Below are 27,696 nucleotides of genomic sequence, written 5' to 3' on the forward strand. Positions count from 1 at the left end.
TTTTGAAATAAAAGCAATCATTTTAACAAGGGTATGCTAAGCTTATCTCTGTCTCCTCTGCTGTTACCATCTCCCCCCACCGCCTGCCCGAATCCTCTTTTCTAGGAGCACAACTACTTCCCCAATTGCTCTATACAATCTCTTTGGACTTTTCCGTCAGTTGTTTTCTTGCAACACGAACTTTTCCTTTATGTATTACTCAGATGTCATCCTACAAAAGCCCTTACAGACCCCCTCCTGGACTCCCTAAGGTGCCCCTACAAGCCTGGCATTGCAGTCCTTGTAGTTACTTTATCACACTTTCTAAATTGTCTTCTTCAATAGACTGTTAATTCTGGAAAGGCAGTGTCCATGTTTGCCTTGCTCCCTGTTTTATCCCTCGTACCGAGTATTTTTTCAATAAATATTTCTTGACTGAATAATGAGTGTAGTTTGGAGTTTTAGACCGAAGATAGTGCTCTCCAGGCAATAGGCTTCGTTTTCTGATATTCCACTATGATTGGATACTCCAGACTGGTACCTTTTCACTTTTTTGGAGCAACCCAGGGTTGCAAGTGGAAGCCCATTTGTCTGAAGGATTCGAGTTCTCGGCCTGCAGAACTACCGCCCACAATGTATGGAATCGAAGGACATGAACTTAATGACTGATCCAGAAGCAACTGTTATGCCCTCTAGGCAGTGAGCTGGAAAGGACGGTCAGGAGTCACCAAGATCCCAGGAAAGGAATAATACTAGCTTTCTCCTGGCCTCGCGGAGAGCTCCTAACAAACTACCTCCTCTAGCGCGCCAAGCCGTTAGTCCCGGCCGGTCCAACTCCGCTCCACCCATCTGACGCCCCCACCGTTACTAAACCCTAGCCGCCAGAGTGCGCGACGCGTTCCTAAGCCCCGCCTCCTGGGCGAGGGCGCGTTCCCCCTCCCAGTTCGGCCCTAAGCAGTTCCGTTAGCAGCGGGAGGAAAAACCGTCCTTCGCGTCCCCGCCTCTCCGCTCCTAACGCTTTACTCCCTACTCCCCCTGCGACCACTACATAGCCGGCTACGGAGGCCCCTAAAGTACAAATATCCCCCTGACCCTGGCGTATCCTCATAGGTTTTGTCCTTTCTTATTCCATTCGGTCCTAAGGTACTGTATTCATTTTTTGTCAAGAATCCAGACTCACGAGTTTCTTCTGGTGTCAAGAACTTAACCTCTTCACGGAACTAAAAGTCGAACCCCCCAACCCCCTCAGCTGTGCCCGCCTGCATTCCTTCCCTCCCACCTCGCGGAATTGTGGCGGGAGGGGGAGGAGGAAGTCAAAGCGCCTGCGCGGGGAGGCCGCTTTTCATCCGGGTCCCCGTCCGTGCGGTGCAGCAGGTCGGTAGGCGGGAAATGGCGACTGGCTGAAGGAGCTGGTTCTGTTGCTGCTGTGGGCTAAGCGGGAAAGACACCGCACACTGCGCATTCGGGACCATCGCCGGAGCCTGAGGACACTTCTCTGTCGTCACAGTTAGGTAATCCCCTTCGTCCAGACGTTGCCGCTGCTCCCATTAGTCCTCCTCTTCCAGGGCCGTCTGCCGGGATCTCCTCCCCTTCTCAATCCGGTCCTTCAGTGGTTCTAGCGCGTTGGTATGCATGCACTATTGGCGCCTCGTACGTCCACTGTGTGGAACCGCTCTTCCCTGGACTTTCCCCTGGGAACGGGAAGGGAGCTCACTTCCCGCCAGCTTCAGCTCTTAGGCTGCGGCCTGTGTTGTGATTTCTGGGGTTAGATTTCACTTCGTTACCCACCCCCACCCCGATCTCACGTTCCTAGCCTCCAACCCTGTGGTTCCTTTGAGTAATTAAGTTCGAAGATCACCTTTTCTAATCTTCCTGGTCCACCTTATGTTTTCGGTATTTAATTGTTTAGTAGGGTGCTTTTAGGGGGGCGTTGCTCTATCTCACTTCTTATAAACATCATTTGAGAATCTGGAAGAAGGGATTTCATTAAGTTCTGTTTATCTTGTGTACTGTTAAAATGTTGACATTCTTTTTCATATCGAGTGGTAGTAAATAACAGCTCATGTGGGAGGCCTCTGGTTTTCATAGTGTCAGTTAAGGGCGAATCTTACTATACTTGATATTTTGTTTTCTTTGGGTATTAAATACCTTTTTGAGTGTTTGCTTTTGCATCTTGAACAGAATTCTGTGGTAAATAATTGCATAAGTAAATCGTGTTTATTTACTTCTCATCCTAGTGGTAGCTGGATGTGTGAATGATGTTAAGCACTTTAGAGTACCTTAGGGAATCCTGAAGAGATACTGCTCATAAACTTCCCTAAGATCCTGAAATGAAATGTATTTAGTAGATATTCCTCCAAGGCAGGGATTTATCTTTATAGTACTAGTAAAGCAATACCAAGATTACTGCTCTACGTGTGTATACAAATTAGTGACTTCAAATGATAGATTTATCTGCATAATTTTCAGATTGTAGATTGCTTAATATTCCAACTCACCCTTCTTTGCCAAGTTTTACATATTCATCTGTAGTCCAGCTGTTATCTTTATAAAACCAGGGAAATGGCAAGTTAATGATAGTTTTATCCATCCTTTCTTCTTTTTTTAATGTACGGGAACTCTTTTTTTAAATCATGTTGAATCTGGGGCGTTTGTAGGTTTTTATTCCATGAATCAAACTAAGATTAAGAATAGCTCATATTATGGGCTGGGGTTGTGGCTCCGTGGTAAAGTGCTTGCCTAGCATGTGTGAGGCACTGGGTTCGATTTTTAGTGCCACATATAAATAAATGAATAAAATAAAGTCTATCAACATCTTTACAAAAGTTGATAAATGGAAAGGAGGACATCAGGACTTAAAAAAAAAAAGAATAACTCATATTTCATATTGGTTGACATTTACAACTCAAAAAGCTCTCAGCTCCCTAGGTTCCACTTAAAGAACTTCATTACAGTTAGCATGATGTTAGGATTAAAAGTCAGTAACAAGCAGGAATATACAAACATCATTATAGCCTTCATTTGGTAGACTTTGCCCAAGGTCAGAAAGAAAGTCAAGGAAAAAATGCAGCTTTTTTATGAGTGAAGCAGTCTTTTACAACATTGAGTAGAACCTCTTAACTTTTCTAGGATCAGCTGAATAGAAGGTGGGAAGTGGAGGTGCAGGCTTGTTGAATACTTGTCAGATCAATTTGTTTAAAAAAAAAAATGGAGCCAAATATGTGAATTAAAAGGATCTAAAATAAGGTACTGGTCTAGTGTTGGCTTTGTGTGTATTTTAATGACCTTTTGGATTAGTTTTCAATAAAATTTTTTTACAGATAGTATAGTGAGCGTTACACACTATGCCTTCAAGAATTTTTCCAAATTGTTGAGTACTACATTCGTTCAGTACTTATACCTTTTTTTGTTTGTGTGGTGCCAAGGATGAAACTTGTCCTCTTGCATGCTAGGCAGTGCTCTGCCTCTGACCTACACTCCCCAGCTTTTTTGTGTGTGTGTGTGGGGGGGGGGATAACCAGGAATTGAGCTTAAGAGACACATTCCCAGCCCTATTTTGTATTTTATTTAGAGACCGGGTCTCACTAAGTTCCTTGGTGTCCTGCTTTTGCTGAGACTGGCTTTGAACCTGTGATCCTCCTGCCTTAGCCTCCCATGCTGCTGGGAGAACAGGTGTGCGCCACTGTGCCCTGCTGCCCAGCCCTTTTAAAATTTTTATTTTGAGACAGTCACCCTAAATTGGCCACCCTGACCTTGATTTTGTAACTTTGCCTCAGCTTCCCAAGTGGCTGCAATAACAGGCATACATGCTTCTATGCTCTTTTTAAAAAAAAATTTTTTTTTAGTCGTAGATGGACACAATACTTCCAATTTATTTGTTTATTTTTTTGTGGTGCTGAGACTTAAACCCAGTGCCTCATGCATGCTAGGCAAGCACTCAGCCACTGAGCTACAACCCCAGTGTCCCTTCTATGCTCTTTTAATACTTTTTTTCAGCATGAATTGAAAGAATATAAAAGTTAAATGGTATAGCCCTTAACCTTTATGGACTTGTAGCTATACACAAATTCCAAATAGCATTGATACGTTTTACAATACTTCATTCTGCTCAGCATCTCTTGGACATTTTATTTCAGCTAGTAATGTTATTTTAAGAAATAAAAAATTAAGACTGGGTGGGATGGTGTGTGACTAATTCCAGCAATTTGGGAGACTGAGGCATGAGGATCACAGGTTGGAGTCCAGCCTTAGCAACTTATCAAAGCCCTAAGCAATCTCAAAATAAAAAAGGACTAGGGATGTGGGTCAATGATAGAGCACTCCTGGGTTCAATTCCCAGTACTAAATAAATAATAATGGTGAAGTTTTATCTTTTCCCCGTTAATCTAGCTGATTCCAAGTTTGTGATTTTGGTCAAATGACTTCTTCATGAGAAATTGATACATATAATCCATCTAATTCTTGTTAAAGAAACTTGGACCTATCTGGGGTTGGTGGTGCATAACTGTATTCCCAGGAACAAGTGGGAGGCTGAGGCAGAAGGATCACAAGTTCAGGGCCGGGTTCAGCAATTTAGTGAGGCCCTAAGCAACTTTGCAATCCTGTCTCTAAATAAAAAATAAAAAGAACTGGAATGTGGCTCAGTAGTAAAATACCCAGTACAAAAAAAAAAAAGGGAATAAAAAGAAACTTGGACCTGTTGTTCAAGAAAGGATATACTGCTGGGGATCTGTCTTAGTTGGTAGAGTGCCTCACATGCCTAAGGCCCTGGGTTCAATCCCCAGCACGCAAAAAAAAAGAAAAAAAGAAAGAAAGGATATACTACACTGGAAGGAAACTCATAAATATAGAATTAATTGCTGGATGAATAAAATCACATTGAATTATCTTAGTCATAGGAGACTGCTTTGGATTCATGCAATAAAGAATAAAGTGATTTGCCAGAATTTGAAAAAAGCAATATCTAATTCTATAGGTAATTTACCAAGTTTTTTTGAAAGCATAAATTAGTAAAGACTACTTTAAGTCATGTATATCAAAAATGCTGAGAGAACCTTGTATATGGTGTGCCTTTGTATAATTTGTCTAAGCAGTTTAAAAAGTTACCTAACCATTTTAAACTGGATTGGCTCTGGGGGATCGATCATATGCTCTACTTTGAGGACAAGGGTATTTAATAAGTATGAAACCTATTTTAAAACCAGACAATTGCAATTTTAGTTTTCACTTACCTGACACTTGCCCTGGGGCATATTTCTAAGCCAGGACATAAATTTGCTACTAGCTATATAACTACATTAACTTTTAATTTAAACTCTACTAAATTATAATTGGAACGACATTACAAATAAGTAGACTAACTGGTTGAGGCATGGTATAACTTGGAAATTGCCAGTGCCCAATTTTTTTTTTTTTTTATCTTATCTAGTGTCTATTAGAATTCTTTCAAAAATGCCCTGTTCAAAATAAAAAAAAATTGCAGGAAAAATTTTGTTTCAGTAATCTTATGGCCTATCATAAAATGCCTTTTTTTTTTTTGGTGGTACTGGGTATTAACCCAGGGGCATTTTACTACCAAGCTATATCCTAGCCCTTTTTATTTTTAATTTCCAGGCAGGGTCTTGCTAAGTTGCTGCAGCTGGTCTGAACTTGTGATCCTCCTGCCTCAGCCTCTATGGTCACTGGGATTACAGGTGTGTGCCACTGCCTAGCACTTATATAAACTTGATGTCACACACAGGTGAGGGTTCAGAGACAATAGAACATAGTTAAATTAATGTACTGGCTGTGACTAGGAGAGTTGTGGAATATAGCAGTGTTTTCTAGGAAAGACAGACGTGATGGGGGTAGAATCACAGTGAGAAACTTGGGCCTCTTGGTGTCCTTTGGGAATTTTGTAAATCTGGCAGTAAGGAATAGTGTAACTTAGTGTGGCCCCTATGTGAATCACAAGACATTACAAACATATATAATTTTTTTTTTTTTTGGTACTGGGGATTGAACCCAGAAGTGTTTAACTGCTGAGCCACATCCCCAGTCCGTTTTTTATTTTTAATTTTAAGACAGTGTCTCACTAAGTTGCTTAGGGCTGCAACCTCCTGAGCTGCTGGGATTACAGGCATGCACCATCCCCCCGGCACAAACATATAAATTTTTTTTTTTTTTTTTTTTTTTTTTTTTTTGCGGTGCTGGGGATTGAACCTAGGGCCTCGTGCTTGCAAGGCAAGCACTCTACCAACTGAGCTATATCCCCAGCCTACAAACATATAGTTTTAATATAAGGTCACAGTAAATCATTTGACTCTGTTAGGGACCTCATGTGTTAAGGTATTCTGTTTTATAGAGATTGAAGAAAAGGAATTGTGTCTAGATTAAACATCAGTCATGCTTTGACATGGAGTCCTAGCAGTCAGGCTTTCATAATAGTTATCATATTTTTAGGACAAGGAAATGTGTTTATTGCTTTGGTTAAAGAAATGTAAAACACTATACTAGTAAAAAGTCATTTGACTACTTCAGAAATAATTGGGATTAAAGTTTTTTAACAGCAGTTTGTATAGTTTAGGAAATTTTCTTCCTTAAGATGAAAACAATGTATTAAGAAATTGGGAAACAAAAAAAGCAGATAAGTTGTTAAAAATAAATCTCAAGACCCAAGGGCTGTGGTTATAGCTCAGTAGTAGTGTTTGCCTAGCTTGTGTGAGGCACTGGGTTCGATTCTCAGCACCACCTTTAAAAAAATAAAGATCCAAAAAATATAATAATATTAAGTTTTTAAAAAAAGAGACCCTGCTAGCAGCATAACCTGATACTTTAAGTTTCTCATGTTGACCAGTGAATGTAATCTTTTGGTAGGAATTTGAAGTATGTTTTATTAAAAGAGAATATACTACTTGTTAAATATCCAGGACACATAAAAAAATGTTTTTAGTTAAGAGGTAAATGTGATTATTTGCTATAATAATAATTTTATTCCTGGTTATTCCCAAATATGTGTGATTAACCTATTGAATTAAGTTAACTACCTCTTATTGACCTTATAAATACCTACTTTGGTGTATTTTGTTAAATTAAAATAATTATCCTTTGATTTTTAAAATTTTTTTCTCTTTTCTTTTGTTCTTTCTTTTTTTTGGTATTGGGGATTGAAACCAGGGCACTTATATTTTGAGACAGGGCCTCACTAAGTTGACTGACCTTGAACTTGCCATCCTTGTGCTTCAGCATTCTGAGCTTCTGGGATTACAGGCGTTTGCCACTGGGCCCAGAAATCCTTCAGTTTGCTGATGTGCAGATAAAATTACTTTTAAACTATTTACAAGCACATTTCAAATAGATGATAGCCCCTCCCCGTTCCACACCACCATCAGGGATATGCTTTTTAATTTTCTCATACATTTTCTTTTTGTGGAGAGGTGTCATACTGGGGATTGAATATAGAGCTTCACATGTGCTGGGCAAGTGCTCTGCCATTGAGCTACATCCCCAGCCCCTTATTTTTCCTTTAGTAATAGTAAACGAGAGATCTTCTGTTACAGGATTATGATTATATTAAATCTTAGATAGTAATTCAAGTGAAAATTCACTCTTTATAAACGTTGTCTTCCTTTATCTTGTCCTGGTACTCCCCTTTTTCTCAAGCCAGTACTGGCGATTGAGCCCAGTGGTACTCTACCACTGAGCTACATCCCCAGCCCTTTTATTTATTTTGAGACAGGGTCTTGCTATGTTGCTCAGGCTGGCTCCCCTTGCCCAATTTTAGTGAGAATTACTTAAGTAAAAAACATTAGGAAAATTCTGTCAAAATTAAGTTTGATTTTTTTTTTTTTTTTTTTTGTCAATACATCCAGTAAGTATATTGAAACTTGTATGTATATTGGTGAGCCCAGTTAAGAAAAAATAGTTGGCACATTCTGTAGAAAAGATAATAATATAGTTAGGAATGATAACCTGTGTCAAGTTGCTGTCATCTTATTGAGAAAAAGAATGAACTGTAGTACTCAGTTCTTATGAATTATGACCTATAGTCTTGCTAAAATAATGTTTTTCTTTTTTCTTTTTTGAGATGGGGTCTTGCTCTGTTGCCCAGGCTGGCCTTGAACTCCTGAGCTCAAGCGATTCTCCTGCCTGAGCCTATTGAGTAACTGGGATCACAGGTGGGATTGTACCTGGCTAACATTTTATTTTGTTTTGTTTATTTTTTGCAGTATTGGGGATTGAACCCAGAGACACTCTACCACTGATCTGCACTCTCAGCCCTTATCGTTTATTTTGAGACAGGGTCTCCTTATATTACCCAGGCTAAGCATGTACTTGAAATCCTCTGGCTTCAGCCTCCTGAGTAGTCCTATACTACTGTGCCAGGCCTATAATTTTGTTTTAAAATTTTATTGGAATGAATTTTCTTACATGTGACAGTTCTTTTTTGTAAAATGTTATGTTTGTTTTTATAAAATTATGTTCAGTGGAGATAATTAAAAGTCTCCAAATTATTGCTCTACTAAAACTTAGGTTAAAGAAATACAAATATCTCTTTCTGTCCATAATAAATACTTTTTCCCAGATGGTATTTTTGATAAGGACATATATGATTTTAAATTGGGGTGCTACTAGTAGTACTTAAAAACAGGGACTGGGTCTGTTGCTCAGTGGTAGAGCACTCGTGTAGCATGCAAAAGGTCCTGATTTTTGATCCCTAGTATTGCAAAAAAGAAGAAAAGAAAAACCTATCTGAATGACTACCTTAACAAGTATTTTTGGTGATCAGACTGAATAATGTAATCTTTTAATAAAAACATCATATTTACATTGAGTTTTTTAGTCATCAGCAATCTAATAGCCCACATATTGTTTTTCTAGAGAAAATGGATTGATCATGGTTTTAGAAAAAGCATTCTTTTTGTTCTTTATTGAAAAAAACTTTGAGGGGAAACCCTCTCATAATGTTTTCAGCCTAACTTACCAGCTTTTTATTCATGGTATAGTTTCTACATTTTGCCAAATGTTTTTGATTTATTTAGTAGTTTCTGAAGAATTCTATAATACTAACTGATAAGATAAACAAAATCATAGAAAAAAAAAGATCCACCTGCCTACTCAGGTGACTAAGGCAGGAGGATCAGAATTTCAAGGTCAGCCTGGGCAATTTACTGAGACCCTGTCTCAAAATGAAATTTTAAAAAAAGGATGGGAATGTAGGTCAGTGGTGGAGCAGCACTTGCCTAAAGTGTGGCTGGGGAAAAAAAAAATACAAAAAGTCTACCTATCTTTATCACATATTATATTGTGAAGGAAAGGAAAAGACACTCCTTTCTAGGAGTTGGTACTCTATATATATGTTACTGTACTTATTCCTTTTGCCCTAATTCATTTGGTTTTTATTGGGTGACAGAAATTTCTTCCTTCTCAGAATCCATTTAGTGACTTAGGGAAGTAATGAACAATAAAAACGAACAACGCTCGATAACTGACTGTTGATTTTTTTTTTAGCATAGAAACACAGACTTAAGTGGAAATAGTTGCTACCACTTTTAAAAATATCATTTTGTGATGAGTTTGAGCTTTTTCTCTTGAATGTCAGTGTTAATATGAATTTAGGGGTGATACCTTTTTTTTTTTTTTGTACTGGGGATTGAATCGAGGGGCAGATAACCATTGAGCCACATTCTCACCTCTCTCTTTTTTTTTTTTAATATATTTTATTTACAGACAGGGTCTTGCTGAGTTGCTTAGGGCCTTGCTGAGTTGCCAAGGCTGGCTTTGAACTCACCATCCTCCTACCTCAGCCTCCTGAGCCACTGGGAGTACAGGCATGTGCTACCATGCCTGGCTAGGAGTCATACCATTTTTAAAGATAAAGTGTAAGTTTATGGACCCTTAGAATTTAAGAGCTAGTAAAGACCAGAGTTGTCACCTAGTCCAGTAACACCTGTGTTTTAATTTTAGGAGATAGTGGAGACCAGAGGGTTATTTAGTCCAATAACCTGTTTTATTAGTGCTGAACTATTCTGAAGGCTTTGTGTGTGTGTGGCCATGGGGATTGAGCCCAGGGCCTTACATGCTATACAGACATACTACCACTGAGCTCCATCCCCACCCCTTTTTATTTTGAGGGTCTTGCACAGCTCTGCCCAGACTGGTATCCAGCACTGATTTCTTCTTCCTCAGTCTCCCAAGTAGCTGGGATTACTGGTGTATGCCACCACACCTAGCTATTCTGAAGATTTTTTAACATGGTAACATTTATCTTTTTTTTTCTTGATGCTGGTGATGGAACTCTGGTCCTTGTCCATGCCAGGCAGGTCCTCTACCATTGAATCACAGCCCCAACTCCATATGTGTTTATCTTTACTAAGGTGTTGCATATGTGTGTTGTACATGATAAAAGGATGAAAACTAATACCTGTTTTTTTGTTCAAAAATGTATGCTGATCAAGCACTCTACCACTGAATTACATCCCCAGCACTTTTTAAATTTTTTAAAAATTTTGGAATAGGTTCTCATTTATTTGCCCCAGCTTGCCTCAAAGTTGTGAACCTCTTGTGTCAGCCTTCTGAGTAGCTAGAATTACATGTGTGTACTAATGTCCAGTAGCTTCTGCTTGAGGAAAGGAAGTGCTAAAATGATTGAAATATTTAATCAGTATCACACAACTAATTAATGATAGATTCAAGACTAAAATCTGTGTTCCCACCTCTTATCTGGAGGTCATTCTTCTAGTAACTCCCATCACCAGCTTGATCTAGAATCTTGTATACATGTATTATTCTTATATAGACAGCCGTAATTTGTGTATACCTAAGTTGTATGGCAAACCTTGACTCTTGCCTTTAACGTTTGATGTGTTTTTTAGTTTGTTTTTGGATATTGGGGTTGAACCCAGTACCAATTGGCAATTTATCATTGAGCTACGTCCCCAGCCCTTTTTAATTTTATTTTTGTTTTGAGAATCTCACTGTGTTGCTTAGGGCTTCATTGAGATGCTGAGACTGAACTTGTGATCCTCCTGCTTCAGCCTCCCAAGCCACTGTGATTACAGGCGTATGCCACCACTCCCAGCCTAACATTTGATTTGTAATCTTTTTATAATTTTCATATTTTCTTATTTCCCTTTTAATGTGTGATATATAAGTATACTGTTACTATCCTTTATTCAGCAAATATACTTGTTTGAAAGATGGCATATTAGTTAGTCCTAGGTAATTTGTTAAGAATATTTAGTACGCGGTGTACTGTTTTCTCTTCGTGTTGTTTAGGAACAAATTTGTGCACTCAAGATCTCAGTAGCAACCTCAGTAGCAACTGAGTTTATCATTATTGTAATCTTGTTAACACAAGACAAATTGAAACCATAATTTTCTGCCTCAAAGATGGTTTAGTATCAGAAATTTTGTGAAGAGGAAGGAAATCTTATGAGGAAGAACATTTAAAAAAATTTTTTTAAAAATTTTTTTGTAGTTGTAGATGGAGAGCATGCCTTTATTTTATGTTAGTTTTTATGTGGTGCTAAGGATTGAACCCAGTGCCTCACATATGCTAGGCAAGCGCTCTGCCACTGAGCTAAGGACCCAGCCCCACATTTTTAGTTTTATTTATATTCTCATTCCCTTTTTTGTGAGCAAGAATTGATTAGTGAGGATTGTTTGTTTCAGTGATACAGTTTTCTTCCCATTCTCCCCACTACCTTTTTTTTGGGGGGCGGGGTGGTGGTACTGGTGATTGAACCCAGGGGTACTGTACCACTGAGCTACATCTCCAGCTCTTTTTATTTTCTATTTTGAAAAAGGGGCTTGTTGCCAGGCACTATGGCCCACTCCTGTAATCCCAGCAGCTCACAAGGCTGAGGAGGAGTATCACGGAGTTCAAAGCTAGCCTCAGCAATTTAGTGAGGTCCTAAGCAGCTTAGTGAGACCCTGTCTCTAAATAAAAAAATAAAAAAGGCTCGGGATATGGTTATCTGTCCCTGGGTTCAATGCCTGGTACAAAAAACAAACAAAAGCTCTAATAACAAGATTAGGAACTTGTTAAATTACCAGAGTTGTCCTCAAACTTGTGATCCTCCTGCCTCAGCTTTCTGAGTAGTTGGAATTACAAGTGTATGCCACCAGGCCCAGCCATTTTCTGGTCTTTTTGAGAAAAAAGGAAAAAAAAATTTTTTTGATTCAGTTCAACCAAGATTAAGTTTTATGTTTGTCAGGCGATTGGAGTTATAGATCAGCTCTCTGCCTTCAAGACTGTTTCAATCTAGTACAATTAAATATATAAAAAGATTATTTCAATAGAAACATATTATTTCAATGTGATTTATTGAAACGTTAAAGTAGAGATAATTACAGGGTTTATATTATGAATTTGGGGATGTGGAGTTTGTTATTGGTATAATGATACTTGGACTGAATTTTATTTATTTATTTATTTTTTTGCAGTACTGGGGATCAAACCCAGGGCCTTGTGCTTGCAAGGCAAGCACTCTACCAACTGAGCTATCTCCCCAGCCCTGGACTGAATTTTAAATAATGAAGATAAGAATTAGTTGAAAGAATGAAGAGTAGAAGCATGTAGAGTGGATAGGAAACTATTATTATTGCAGCCTAAAGAATGAGACAACTGCTGACCGTGGTGTCGCACGCCTGTAACCCCAGGGATTCACAAGACTGAGGCAGGATCATAACTTTGAGACCAGCCTCGCAATTTAGCAAGGTCCTAAGCAACCTAATGAGACCCTGTCTCAAAATAAAAAATAAAAAGACTGGGGATGTGTCTCAGTGATAAAGCACCCCTGGGTTCAATACCTGGTACCTAAATAAAGAAAGAAAGAATGAATGAGGCAGCTAATAGAAATGTAAAAAATAAAATCTGTAAAGTAGATCTTGTAAGGTTATATAAACCCATAGAGTTTAGTTTTTTATTTGGAAGGCAGTTTGATGGGAAATCTGGTGATAGAACTAGGCAAATTTGTGTAGTGTGGAGGATGGATTTAAAGGGCCAAGACAAAAAAATTTTTGGAGTTAAAATCATCAGAATTTGATGATTGACTATAGGGAGTAAGAAAGGAGTAGTAACTAGAATGTCTAGGATGACAAGTGACTGACTTGGTTCATAGCATTAGTTGTGATGAAGAATATAATGGGGGGGATAGGGGGAAGCTGTAGGCCACTGTTCTGAACAATAAGTCACTGGAGATGACCTCAAATGCACAGGCAACAAAAGTAAAAATAGGGAAATGGTATTAAATGCCATACTAGAATCTTCTTCAAGACAAAGGAAACAATTCATAGAGAGAAGGGATCACCTATAGAGGGGGAAAAATACTTGCAAACTATACATTTGATAGGGAATTAACATCAAATATATGTAAGGAACACAAACAACTCAGAATAAAAAGAAAAAAATGGACAAATGCTCTGTATCGTAATCTTGAAATACAAATGATGGACAAGTATATGAAATACCCTCAACAGATTATGATTATGAAAATGGACAGCACAGTACCATGTTGCCCCAGTAAAAATGGCTATAATTAAAAAACAAAACTTCATTAGTGTTGACAAGGATAGAGAGAAGCCCTTTCACTCTACTGAAGGCAATGTATGTTAGTACAGCCACTAAAAAAAAAGTATAGAGAGAGATTCCTCAAAATATCAAAAATGAACTGTGTCTTGATCCATCAATCTCACTTCTGGGTTCAGATATTTAAAATAAATCAGTATATCCAGAGACACTGATACCGCCATGTTTGTTGCAGCCTTATTCCCATTAGCCAAGATGTAGAATCACCTTCCCTGTCCATCAGTGAAGGCATGTCTGGAGAGAATGTGTCATACACACAAGGACAGCATTGATCTATAGTATAACAAGCCCACCAGTGGCCTCGGCATGAATGAATCAGGAGCTATTATGCTGAATGAAATATATAAGAAGCAGAAAGAAAGATACTTCGTGATCTCACATATATGCAGCATCCAAACAGTTGATATCATAGATGTAAAGAGTAAACTGGTAATAAACAGTGGTTAGGATATTTTGGGGTGAGAGCAGTAGAGATTTTGGTCAGAGGCTACAGAATTTCACATTGACAAGAGGGAAGAAAATAAAAAGAATATAATAGGTAAAATACAGTAGAAGAATAGATTTTGGTATAGAGTGGAATGGGAAAAGTGAATTCACTTTTGAGTGCCAAGTCAAAGTATTGAGGACGTACTTGGATATGAGTCTGAAATTTCAGGTGGTGGTTAAAGAACTAACAGAATCAATGTTGTAGTTTAAAATGAACATTTGGAAGTCCAACTCCCATCCCTTACCTTTAATCTTTTTGCCTGAGTTGCAGATAAATTTAAAGCAAGCTTCATGTCTAGTTTTAGATTGTTGGGCAGTCACCTTTTTATAATCCTAAAATGAGAATGTTCTACATTATATATACTTTTTCCCAGTGTCTTGATTCCTTAAGTTTGAAATATTGTTCCCATTGCTGTTTATTTTGTGATGTCTAAAATTGTATCATTTTCATTCAGTAGTAGATTTATTTCCTAGACATACTCATTTCCCAATCTTTACTTGTTTATTCTGTTTTTTACTCATAGTAGAACTTACCTAGTAATAGAGTTCTAAAGAACTGAGGTGTGTTAAATTCTAACATAAATAGGATTATATACATGTTCAAACTTTTCCCATTATATTTTAAGTATATGTAATAAAGTTAGCTTATAGTAGATGTTGGATAGGTAATCTCTAGCTTCTAATGACTAAACTGATATATATTATGTCTGTGTTTATGTTGGTATCAGGGTAATCTAGCCTTGTAAAATGAGTTGGGAAATGTTTCTTCCATTTTCTTTAAGAGTTTGTATAGATTTGGTTTTCTGTTTATATTTTGGTTTGTTTAGTACCAGGGATTGAACCTAGGGGTGCTGGGGTGCTTAACCCACTGAGTTAGGTTGGGAGCAGCATTCTTTCCAGCTTTTTATAACCTAAGTATAATCCAATTAATTTATAACAATAACAATAGATCTTTAGGCAAAATTCCAGTTGGTCATAGCAGTCCCTTTTCTGGGACTGTGCCTGATCATCCCATGACTTTACCTTCAGGTTGTCTTGTCTTCGGCAAGAGACCAAAGGAAAGGGTTCAAATTGGTTATATATGTAGTGGAGAAAGAGAATTGTTCCTCACTTGGCCCTAGATTGTCTTGTCCTCTTCCTTAAACACTGTGGTTCCCCAAAACCTGTGTTGTGGTCAGCTTCTGCTCTACACTCTTTGTATCTTCCCAGTCCTTCTCCCAACCTTCTTATCTTTCCATTCTGTTACCTGTTGTGAAATTCCTAGAAAAATCAGGTTGTAGATTTTAAAATCCAGAATCAAGATGAAATATTATAATAGTTTGTATGCCTGATAATTTGTGGGGTTTTTTTTTTTTTTGGTCTGCAGTTTGTTTGTTTACTTATGGCACTAGAGATTGAAACCAGGGGCTCTGTACTGAGCTTTGTTATACCCAGCTCTTTTTAATTCTGAGACAAAGACTTATTGAGTTGCTGAGACTGATTTTGAACTTGAAATTCTCCTATCTGATTCAGTAGCTGGGATTATAGGCTTTTTTTTTTTTTTTTAAGGAAGTAAATATTAGCCGGATGTGGTGGCCCACACCTATAATCCCAGGGGCTTGGGAGGCTGAGGCAGGAGGATCATGAGTTCAGAATCAGTCACAGCAAAAGCGAGGGGCTAATCAACTCAGTGAGACCCTGTCTCTAAATAAAATACAAAACAGGGCTGGAGATGTGGCTAAGTGGTCAAGTGCCTCTGAGTGGTCAATCCCTAGTGGCCCCCCCCCCCCCCCCAATTTAAACCAGGAGGACAAATATTCCTTGGTCTCTTTTCCTTTTTTTCCCTGTTTCCTGGTCTCATTATGTCTTACCCCTTGCTCATAATTGTTTTAAATATAATGACCATTGAAGATTTGTTTTCTCCACTCCGATTACTCTCTTGGAAAGCTTTACTTATAGTACCATCAGTGGCTTGGAAAAAGGGATTAGATAAAGATCTATGGGTTTGTTAAAAATGTGATAAAAACAGATATAACAAAATTTACTATTTTAGTCATTTTAAAGTATATAGTTGTATCTTTAAGTACCTTGTATAAACATTCCTACCATCCATCTCCAGAACTTTTTTCATCTTCTCTAACAAACTGCAGTCATTAAACAGTCTTCAGGGTTCATCTGTATTGTAGTATGTATCAGAATTTCCTTCCTTTTAAAAACTGAATACTATTTTTAATTGTATGTGCCACGTTTTGTTTATGTACTCATCCATTTATGGACACTTGAGCTGTTTTTACTTTTAGGCTATTGTGGATAATGTCGCTTTGAATATGATAATGCTGCTGTCAAAATTCCTGCTTTGGATTCTTTTGGGTGTATAGCTAGAAGTAGAATCATATGGCAGTTTTTGTAAATACTTTTTGAGGAACCACCATACTGTTTTCCACAGCAGCTGTACCATTTTAAATTTTCACCATCATTGCAAAAGGATTCCATTTTCTCAACATCTTTGTTAACACTTCTTGTTTCTTGTTTTTAAATAATATATGTTTATAAGTATTTTCTCCCATTCTGTAGGTTGCCTTTTCACTCTGTTGGTTCCTTTGATACACAAGTGTTTTAATTTTTTTTTTAGTTTTCAATGGACATTTATTTATTTACTTATATGTGGTGCTGAGAATCAAACCCAGTGCCTCACACATGCTAGGCAAGTGTTCTGCCACTGAGCCACAAGCCCAGCCCCACAAGTGTTTTTAATTTTGATGTAGTCCCATTTATCTGTTTTTTTTTTCTTTTATTTCTGTGCTTTTGAGGTCATAATCCAATAAACCATTGCACAAGTGTCTTGAGCCCCCCCCACCCCTATAAGGGTTTTGTAGCTTTAATTCTTATATTTAGGCCTTTGATCCATTTCGATATTATTTTGTGTATGGTGTAAGTTAAGTGTCCAAACCTTTTCATTTTATGTCCTGTTTTACCATATTAAAATTATAGTTTTAATATGAGTGCAGAGAGGCCTGGTATTGAGATATAGAATATAGCTTTTCACATTATTTGTATAATGAATTAGATTCTGGGTTTTTCTATTCAGTTATATCATGGGTTAACTGTGCCTATAAATGCTGCCCATTTGTAACATTGTTTCTATAAGAAATTTAAGTTTGGCCAGTTATGGTGGCACATGACTAAGACTGTAATCCAGTGACTGGTGGCTGAGGCAGGAGGATTACAAGTTAGAGGCTAGCCTTGGCGATTTAAATATAATAAAGGGACAGGGGGCTGGGGATGGGAATTAGTGGTAGAATACCCCTTGGTTCAGTTTCTGGTGAAAAAAAAAAATTAATAAGCTTAATTTTGAGCTCCTAGCAGCCTATTTGTAAACAAATCTTTCACAAGTTAACTTTCACAAGTTTTCGCACAACCAGGGGTTCCACAGAAAAATTACCCATTCCAACAAATTATTTAGACAAAAAATAGACTTTAGAGAATAATAGAAAATTGGAATTTTTGGTAACTTTTTAATTTGTTAAAAAAATAGTTTTGGTGAGGAATATACTTAATTTCACATTGCAGGTTATTTCTGTTGAAATTATTCAGAAATTGTTGCTTAAAACACTTCTGCCATCTTCACCTCCATTTTCTTTTATAAAATGGAAATAATGGGGCTGGGGAGATAGCTCAGCTGGTAGAGTGCTTGCCTTGCAAGCACAAGGCCCTGAGTTCGATCCCCAGTACTGCAAAAAAATAAAATAAATAAATAAATAAATAAATAAAATGGAAATAATGTACATTTTGTGATTGAGAAGATTAAATGAAATAATGTATGGTATTACAAAGCATGTAGGGGACTGGGGATATAGCTCAGGTTTAAAGCACTTGCCTAGTGTATGCAGGCCTTAGATTCCATCCTTGGCAACACCAAAAAAAAAAAAAAGATGTGGGAAAGCATTTAAGACCAGGTTTTGCATATAGCACTTAATAAATGACAACAATGTTAATATCATCTTTAACCTTTTCTATATTCAGATAAATGTAGTTAAAATAGCTACTTTTAGTTTTTTCAAAAGACAAGGTTTATAGGGACTGGGAATATAGCTCAGTTGGTAGAGTGCTTACCTTAGAAACACAAGGCCCTGGGTTTAATCCCCAGTACCACAAAAAAAAAAAAAAAAAAAAAGACAAGGTTTCGTTTTTTTGAAGTCGACAGATAGTTAACAACTGTGTTAGAAAACCATCACAGTACTTTTTACTCAGTGCTTTGGTATTGTGATTCGATTATGTTCCAGTAGTCAAGTAAACGTGAACATTTAACCCTTTATTTTAGGATTTTAGTAATTTTCAAGAAAAGCCAACAACTTAGACCCTGTCTAAAAATAGAACAAATTAAAAAATGGGCTGGAGATGTAGTTCAGTGTTGAGTGCCCCTAGGTTGTATCCAAAGTGTCGATAAATAAATAAATACGTAAATATTTTAGGCTAGGATTTATTTTTCTTCATTTTAAATGTTCACATTATAAAGTAGTGAACTGCTTCTCTCCTTACGCATTCAAGCAGATTCTAGGGTGCTTGAATGTGTAAGAAAAGCTGGGGTATTTCTACTTTGGTTGGGGAGGATAGTTTTTTATCCTTGGTATTTTAGGGGTTTAAAAATTTTTTTTTTTGGTAGATGGACAGAATACTTTTATTTATTTATTTTTCTGTGGTGCTGAGGTTCAAACCCAGTGCCTCACCCGTGCTTGGCAAGCGCTCTACCACTGAGCTACACCTCCAGCTCAGTATTTTAGAGTTTTACAAAAGATGGGAAAATGGCATGCCTAGACCCTTTTTAAAAAAATTCTTTAGTTGTAGGTGGACACAATACCTTTATTTTTATGTGGTGCTGAGGCTTGAACCAGGGCCTCGCGCATGCTAGGCGAGCGTGCTACCTGAGTCAGAACCCCAGCCCAACATAGACCCTTAATCAACATGGAAACTAGAAATTAGCTTATAAATTATAATTGCAATATAGTTTCACTGGTTATCAAAATTTATAATTTAAAATAATTTTTATCTTCAGTTAGCAAAATATTTAAAAAATAATAGTACAATCTCATTTGTAAGATTCAGTCACATAGGAACTCCTGTACACAACTGATTGAAATGACTTTTCAGAGTTACTACCAAATGTTAACAATCTGACCTAATAAATTCTCTTCTAAGAAACTACTTTTTCTTCTTCTCTCTTTTTTTTTTTTAAATTTTATATTTATTATTATACATAACAGTTGGGTTCACCCAACAAACTCATACATGCATGGAATTTGATTTCGGTTCATAAATCCCTCTTTTTCCCTCCCTTGCTCCCTCCCGTCCCCCAGTCTCCTTCCTCTACTCTACTAGACTTCCTTTGGCTCATCTATTTATTTACATTTGATTGGTTCTTTTTACTTCTAGGTGAAACTTCCTGGGGTATATTTATATATGGAAATAACATGGTTCTTAAAAGAATTTATTCTGCATTGCCTTCCCTTTATCATCTCTCCACTCTGTCTCAGTCTCCTTCTACATTAATATACTATCCTTCCCTCCCTTTCCTGTCTTTCACTCTAGCTTATGCATATGAGAGAAAACATTTGACCTTGGAGTTTCTGAGTTTGACTTATTTCACTCAGCATGATATCTTCCATTTCTATCCATTTACTGGTAAATGCCATAACTTCATTCTTCTTTATGTCTGAGATAGAATTTCATTGTGTATAGATACCACAATTTCTTAATCCATTCATCTATTGATGGTTACCTGGGTTGCTTCCATAATTTAACTATCATAAATTGTGTTGTTATAAACATCGAGGTGACTGTATTGCTGTAGTATGCCGCTTTTAGATCTTTTGGGAAAATACCAAGGAGTGGAATATCTGGGTCATATGGTGGTTTTGTCCCTATTTTATTTAAATAAATATTTTTTATGTGGGGTTGAGGATCAAACCCATCGCCTCACACATGTGAGACAAGTGCTCTACCACTGAGCTACAGCCCCATCCCCATCCCTAGTTTTTTGAGGAATCTTCATACTGCTTTTCAGAGTGATTGTACTTAGTTGAAGTTCCACTAACGATGTGCAGGTGTACCTTTTCCCCAACATTTTTATTTTTGATCACCAGCATTTTTATTCTTGATCATTGCCATTCTGATTAGAGTGAGATGAAATCTTAGTGTGGTTTTGATTTGCATTTTCCTGATTGCTAGAGATGTTGAACTTTTTTTCTTCGTATAATTAATGGTCATTTGTGTTTCTTTTTTTAAAATATTTTTAGCTGTAGATGGATACAGTACCTTTATTTTGTTTATTTAGTTTTTTTTATGTGGTGCTGGGAATCAAACCCACTGCCTCACTAGGCAAGTGCTCTACCACTGAGTCAAAACCCCAACCCCATTTGTATTTCTTCTTGTAAGAAGTTTCTGTTTAGTTCTTTTGCCCATGTATTGGTGCTGGTTTTTTTTTTGTTTGTTTGTTTGGTTGGTTTTTGGTGTGTGTGTGTGTGTGTGTGTTGCATTCTTTATATCTTCTGTGTATTCATCCCCTAGAAACTTTTCCTTTCCTTTCCTTTCTCTCCCTCCTTCCTTTCCTCATTACCTTCCTTTGAAAGAATGGACATTTTTTTTAAGCTGTCTGTTTTATCTCAACTCCCTAAGGTCTCCCTCCCAGTAATGGGAACAAAGCCCTTAAAGCTGTTCCAGGAAACAGCCCCAAACAGAGAGTAAAAGAGTAAATTGAGCCTGATAGCCAGATAGCCAGATAGTGCTCAAACAGTAGGATTACCAGAAACTATTGACCAGAATCTACACCCTGTTGTAAAACATTGTGAAACATGTTGTCAGCAAACCCAGACCCCCTTTGAAATTTCCTGGCAGCTTTGTTCCCCATTTTTCCTTTTTTTTTTTTCCCCCCCCTTTTCCCCCTTTCATGTGCGACCCCTCCCGACGTGTGGTTTCTGCCTTTATAAACCTACAAGATTTTCTGCTAGGGACTCACTCCTCGAGTTGGGTCCCAGCGCGCTGGAATAAACGCCTCTTGCAGTTTGCATCAAGTGACGCCTCCTGTGGTTGATTGGGGTTGCCGTCGATCCATGGGACAGAGTTGGGGTTTCCTTTTTGGGGGCCTTACACTTTTTCCTTTTCCCTTTCCCCTTCTCCCTTTTCTTCTTCTTCCCCTCCCCTCCCTGGAGTCTGTATTGCCGAGACTGACCTTGAATTACTTAGCTCCCAACAATCCTGCTTTAGATAATGTGCTATTTCACCTGGTTTAAGAAATTAGGAGACTGTTAAGAATCAGAAATGTATGTAGCTGCTCCATTTGAGGTGATATTAGTAGTTATGAACAATTTAATTTCTCTACAAGTCAATGTTCAAATAAATTATGGAGTTGGTACCAGCAGTCCGGGAGGCTGAGGCAGAAGGATCATGAGTTCAAACCCAGCCTCAACATCTTAGGCCCTAAGCAATTTAGGGAGACCATCTCTAAATAAAGTATAAGAGAAGGCAGGGGATGTGACTCTGGTTAGCACGTGTGTGGCACTGGGTTCGATCCTTAGCACCACATATAAATAAATAAAATAAAGATATTGTACACATCTACAGCAAAACAAAACAAAACCCTCAAAATTTTACCATATGTAGAAAGGGGAAAACAGATAATACATGTAGTATAAATCTAATTATTGAGTATAGTACTTACACATATTAAAATAAACTGATATACTCAGTTTATTCATGTCTGGGTTGAGGAATTATGTAATCTTTTTGTTTTAATGCGCTATTAAAGTTTTTAAACACAATTTTTTATAATCAGAGGAAGGGTTCCAGTAAGTCCATCTAAAATAAGAAATTCCCAGATTCTTAGGGGATCAAGAGTGAATTTTGTCTTATGCAGACTAAATAGTTATATATGTGTGTCTTAGTGGATTCTTGTAAGCCTGACACGTCATTGACACATATTCATTGCATTTTTTTCCTCTTGACTTTGGATCAGGCTTGCCCTGTTCTATTATGCCTCATCTTTTTTGTTGAAAACTGTTTTAGATAATGTATTGTTGTCACTCTAGATTTACAGTTTTATCCTCTGCTGAAGGTTGTTTGTAACTTCTGTAGGCATAATGTGTGAAATCTCCCTGTACTGATGTTTCTACTTAATTATTATTATTATTTTTTAAAGCTCTTCCTTTGATTTTTAAGTCTGACTTACTATGGAATACCTGTATATCTACCTTGCCCAGTGGTTATCAAATGATTAGGTTGCACACAAATATCTTGAGTTGTAAAATTTTAACAAATAGACTTCACTACCCCTATATAGCACTTCCTTTCTCCAAGGCAACTTCTATTCTGATTTTTGGTCTGATAAAATTTTTTAATAGTGTCATCAAATATGTATTCTTTTGTATCTACTATTGGTCATCATTATGTTTGTGAGATTCTTTCTTGTTATGATGATACTAGTAATTGTTCCTTTCTGATGCAGATTAGTATTCCATTCTATGAAAACACCACAATATCCATCTTTCTGTTGAGCTTTTTTTTTTCCCCTTCTCAAAGCACAGAGGTTTTTTTTTTTTTTTAAGGAAAGTAGATACTTATTCAAGGGGGAATGGAGCAGAGACGTAGGGAGAGAGAAAGAGGTACCTTTGGTGGTAAAGCAAGGAATATGCATGCATTCAAAAGAGAACACTGAGTGGAGTGTTTATTGCTAGAGGGAGAAACAGCAATCTCTTGGTTGGGAGAGGAATGGTTGCTAAGAGATTGGACTAGAGGTGGGGTCAGGGTGGAGTTATGCAATTTTGCACCAGTTTTCCTTGTGCTCTTTTGTCTTCAAGTTACATTTTTTACTGGCAAGGGCATGGGTCAAGGGAGCATGCCAAAGGGCAGGCTGAGTTTCTCAGGATTTGCTACTGTTGTTGTGAGCTTTTTGCTTTTCAGTGATTCATGGGTGTTTACTGTATTTCTGTGGTTCAGGGATACTTCCTTTGAGACTCAGTAGATGTCTCCCTTTTCTGTATCCAAATTCCTGTTTCACACCCGCCACACACCAGACTTTGATGCCTTAATCTTAAAGTTTAGTGAGAGGTGAAGCTCCATCTTCTATGGTTGCTTTAGGCTGGCAAGGGGCAATGACCCTGCTTACTTAGGGATCTAAAGTCTCACCCTGACTGACCGAAAGAAGATAGACACCGGTCTCATCTGTGAGGATAGGTTGGAATTCTTGTGTTGCCAGCGTCTTAACATGGAATTGTAATCAAAGAGAGAAGAGAGATCTCCAGAGAAGGTTCCAAGGAATTCCCAGAGAGAAGGGCGAATTTGACTCAGTACCAGCAGAGTTCTTGATATACATCATGGAAAAGAATTTTAGCGTACTAGTTGTTATAGTGAGCTTTTTTGTTGCTGTGACTCAAAGGATCTGACTAGCACAATTATAGAGGAGGAAAGGTTTATTTGTGGGCTCACAATTTCAGAGGTCTTAGTCCATAGAAGACCAGCTCCATTCCTCAGGACTTGAGGTGAGGCTAAACATCTTTGCGGAGAAGGTGGCAGAGGAAAGCAGCTCACATCATGGTGATCAGGAAGCAAAGAGAGACACCACTCTCCAGATACAAAATATGTACCCCATAGCCACGCCCCAATTCCTACCTTTCGACATCCACACCCTACCCACTTCAATTAATCCTTTTAGGGATTAATTCACTGATTAAGACTCTTACAACCCAATCATTTCTCTTCCTGAACCTTCCGGCATTGTCTCACATGTGAGCTTTTAGGGGACATCTCACATCCAAACCCTAACACCAGTCAAAGGCTTAAACATAGATTTATTTAGGAAAGTAGATACATATTCAAGGAGAATGGGTGTAGTCTCCAGAGAGAGGCCTGTGGGGATTAAGGGAGGAACATGCATTTAAGGGAAAATATAGGTTAGGGCAACCTCTTGAGAACATTTTTGTAGTTTCCAGTTTAGAAGTAAAAAGAGCCTTATTCTGAATAAGTGAGTGAGTGAGTGTGTGTGTGTGTGTGTGTGTGTGTGTGTGTGTGTGTGTGTAGACATGTTTATATTTTTCTTGGATAAAAACTTAGAAGTGAGGTAAGCACAATGGTTCACAACTGTAAACTTTCAGCTACCTGGAAGGTTCAGGCAGGAGAATCACAAATTCAAGACCAGCTGGGCAACATAGAGAGATCCTGTCTCAAAATAAATTTTTTAAAAAGAGTTTGGGATGTAGTTCAATGATAGAGTACTTTTTCTACCATACACAAGACCCTGGATTCAATCCCCACTATGGTAAATTAAACAAGAACTCTCAAACACCTTAGAAGTGAGATTACTGCATCAAAAGAGTTAGATGTGTATATATTAGAAATAACTGAACTTTGCCAATAATTTTATATTCCTACTAGCAGAATATGAGAGATTTCACTGTTCCATATCCTTTACCACTTTTGTCAGTTTTTTAAATTTTTGCCATTCTAGATGTGAATTTGTATGCCTTTGTGATTTTAATTTATACTTTTTATGAAATATTTAATGAGTACATTTTCCTATGTTTTTACCAATTATCTAGGGATGTGTATGTGTGTGTGTGTGTGTGTGTGTGTGTGTGTTACTAGGGATTGAACCCAGGGCCTTATGCATGCTAGGCAAGCACTCAACCAGTGAGCTGTATCCCCCAACCCCATCTTTCTCCCACCCCCCAATACTCTGAATTAAACACCGGGATGTTTTACAACTGAGCTATATCCCCAGCCCTTTTTATTTATTTACCTTTTCCTGTTTTGGTACTGAGGATTGAACCCAAAGATGCTTTATCACTGAGTCATATTTCTAACTCCTTTTATTGAGTCAGGGTCTCATTAAGTTGCTTAAAGCCTTGCTGGTTTCCCAGGCTGGCCTTGAACAAGTGATGTTCCTGCTTCAGCTTCCCAAGTAGCTGGGATTACAGGTGTATGCCACCATGCGCAGCTCAGTCATCTAGTTTTTTTTGAGTGCCTTCTCAAAGCTTTTGCCCCTTCCCCCCACCCCCAGTTGACTTTTTTGTCTTGTGTATTGTATTTTAGGATGTCTCTATGTTCTAGATAGAATTTCTTTGTGAAACATGTATTTGGTGAATATTCTGCCAGTTTGCCTTTTGATATTCCTAATGGTGTCTTTTGGGGGACATAAAATTTTTCATTTTTACTAGTAGTTTATTCATTTTTTCCTTGTTATTCTTCGTACAAGATCATGTCATCTGTAAAGAAAGAATTTTTGTTCTTTCTAACATAAATTTCGTGTGTATGTGTGTGTATGCATGTGCACCTGCTAAACGTCCAGTAAGATGTTGAGTAGAAGTGTGGATGTCTTTTATCTTGTGGGGAGTTCATTGAGTCTTGGACCATGTGTGATGTGCTGTGTATTTTTCACAGTTGATTTTTGTCAGGTTGAGGAAGTTCTATTTTATTCCTTATTTTTTGAAATTGTTTTTATCACAAAAGGATTTAATCAAATACTTTATCTGCTTCAGTAGAGATGATATGTGGATATTTTTCTTTATTCACTTAATATCATGTGTGATATTGATTGACGTTTGTGTGTGTGTGTGTGGTACATGGGATTGAATCCATGAGCATTCTGCCTCTGAGCTGAATTTTGAGCATTTTTGTTTGTTTGTTTTTGTTTTTGTTTGTTTTTATAGAGATAAGGTCTAAGTTGCTGAGGCTAGCTTCAGATTTGCAATCCTATTATCTCAGCCTCCTGAGTTGCTGGGATTATAGATATGTACTACAAGACCTTTTTATTTTGAGACAGTGTCTTGCTAAGTAACTTAGGTTGGCTTTGAATTTTATGATTTTTCCTGCCTCCTGATTTGCTGAGATTACAGGGGTACACCACCAGATTTGGCTATATATTTTAAAATTTCCAAGTATTTGATATTTTCAGGGTTGTTGTTGTTATTGATTTGTAATTTGATTTATGATTGTTGTCAGATAACTTTTTTTTTTTTTTTTTTTTTTGCTGTGCTAGGGATTGAACCCAGGCTCTTGTACATGCTAGGCAAGCCAAACACTCTGCCACTGAGCCACATCCCCAGCCCTCCAGAGAACATTTTTACAAGCGTTTAGACTTGATAAGTTTCAAGACTCAGCATATTGTCTATCATGGTAAGGATTCCATGTGCCATTGAAAAATATTTTCTTAGCTGAATGTAGTGGCATGGACCTGTAATCCCAGTTATTTAGAAGACTGAGGCAGAAGGATAGCAAGTTCATTACCAGTTTCAAAAGAAGACCTGTTTGTTTTTAGACTGTTTAAAAAAAGAGGGGCTGGTGATGTAGCCCAGTGGTATGGTGTCCCTGTATCCCCTACCCCTATACACACAGAATGAAGCCAGCCTGGGCAGTTTATAAAGAGCCACTCTCGAAATAAAATTTAAAATAGGGTGTTGATGTAGTTCACTAGTAGAGCTGTTGCCTAGTATGTTTTAAGGCTCTGGGAGAAATTCTCAGTCTCTTGTTTAAAAAAAAAAAAAAAAAAGTGGTTAGTTTTGAAAATTCCTAATGGTTTGACTGCTCCAACCCTTTCCAACCTATTTAACACTGTTTACAACCTGCAGTCCATACTTCAGCTTCCTTTTTTAAGTGTTCTTGTCTTTCATTCTGGTGAATACGTGTTCAGTTGTTTTTTTTGTTTTTTGTTTTTGTGGTGCTGGGGATCCAACCCGGGGCCTTGTGCATGCAAGGCAAGCACTCTACCAACTGAGCTATCTCCCCAGCCCCAGTATTTTTTTTAAAGGATCTTTTTCTTAAAATTTCACAGAATCCTCTTTACTTTTATCAAATTACATGATTTTGTATTTTATAGATATAAAAATATATTCTATACTTAAAACTTGCTAAACTTTTTGCTTCTCTGCTAAACTTTTTGCTTCTCATGCGCAGAGATTATCATCTCATCCTTTCATTTGCATTCTGGAGACAGGTATTTAAATTTTAATGAGTTGAACTCCTTAAGACTGGATTCCTTTATGTCATGTCTTTTTAGACCACTTTACATCAATATATTGTTTTATGGTTTTTTGTAATTTCCACCTAATGATTCTGGGCTTGAAATAGATTTACTCTTAGGTATTTTGGGAAAGAATATTTATTTATTTAATATTTTTTTTAATTGTCAATGGACCTTTATTTTATTTGTTTATATATGGTGCTGAGAATCTAACCCAGTGCCTCACATATGCTAGGCAAGTGTTCTACCACTGAGCTACAACCCAGCCCTGGAAAAAATATTAAAATTTAAAAATTTTCCTATGAATTTGCTATTTAAACATTTTTCTTTTCTAGGGAATTCTGTACTGAACAACAGGAATTTAGATCAAATTTGTGTACTATAGACAGGTTAAGTAAATAACAGATATCTTTGATAATCTTTTTATAAATTGACACTGACTCCTTAGGAAAAGGGGCAAATAAAATAAGGCAATTTAAAGCTAAGTGTCATTTGGTTATGGAAAAACATTATTTGGAAAAAAAAAATTTTGGGGGGCGGTGCTGGGGATTGAACCCAGGGCCTTGTGCTTGCAAGGCAAGCATTCCACCAACTGTGCTATATCCCCAGCCCTGGAAAGATGTTTTGAAACTTCTGTGGTAAGTCTTTTGAGTTTAGAGGTATCTTAGTCTTTTCC

The 27,696-nt window shown here is 37.5% G+C and overlaps 1 long non-coding RNA gene across 2 annotated transcripts; it reads left to right on the forward strand.

Moving 5' to 3' along the window:
- Positions 1 to 111: 111 nt before the first annotated feature.
- Positions 112 to 26,708, forward strand: LOC306654185. 2 transcript variants are annotated; one of them, XR_013761900.1, is made up of 3 exons: positions 112 to 1,490; positions 8,045 to 8,135; positions 26,040 to 26,708. It is a non-coding gene; the product is annotated as an uncharacterized lncRNA (long non-coding RNA). The 2 variants fall into 2 exon arrangements; XR_013761901.1 differs by lacking the exon at positions 26,040 to 26,708 and adding an exon at positions 10,654 to 14,895 and having other exon boundaries at positions 8,045 to 8,643.
- The last annotated feature ends 988 nt before the right edge of the window (positions 26,709 to 27,696 follow it).

This window comes from Sciurus vulgaris (genome assembly GCF_902686455.1).
Source record: "Sciurus vulgaris genome assembly, chromosome: 2".
Classification (NCBI taxonomy): domain Eukaryota; kingdom Metazoa; phylum Chordata; class Mammalia; order Rodentia; family Sciuridae; genus Sciurus; species Sciurus vulgaris.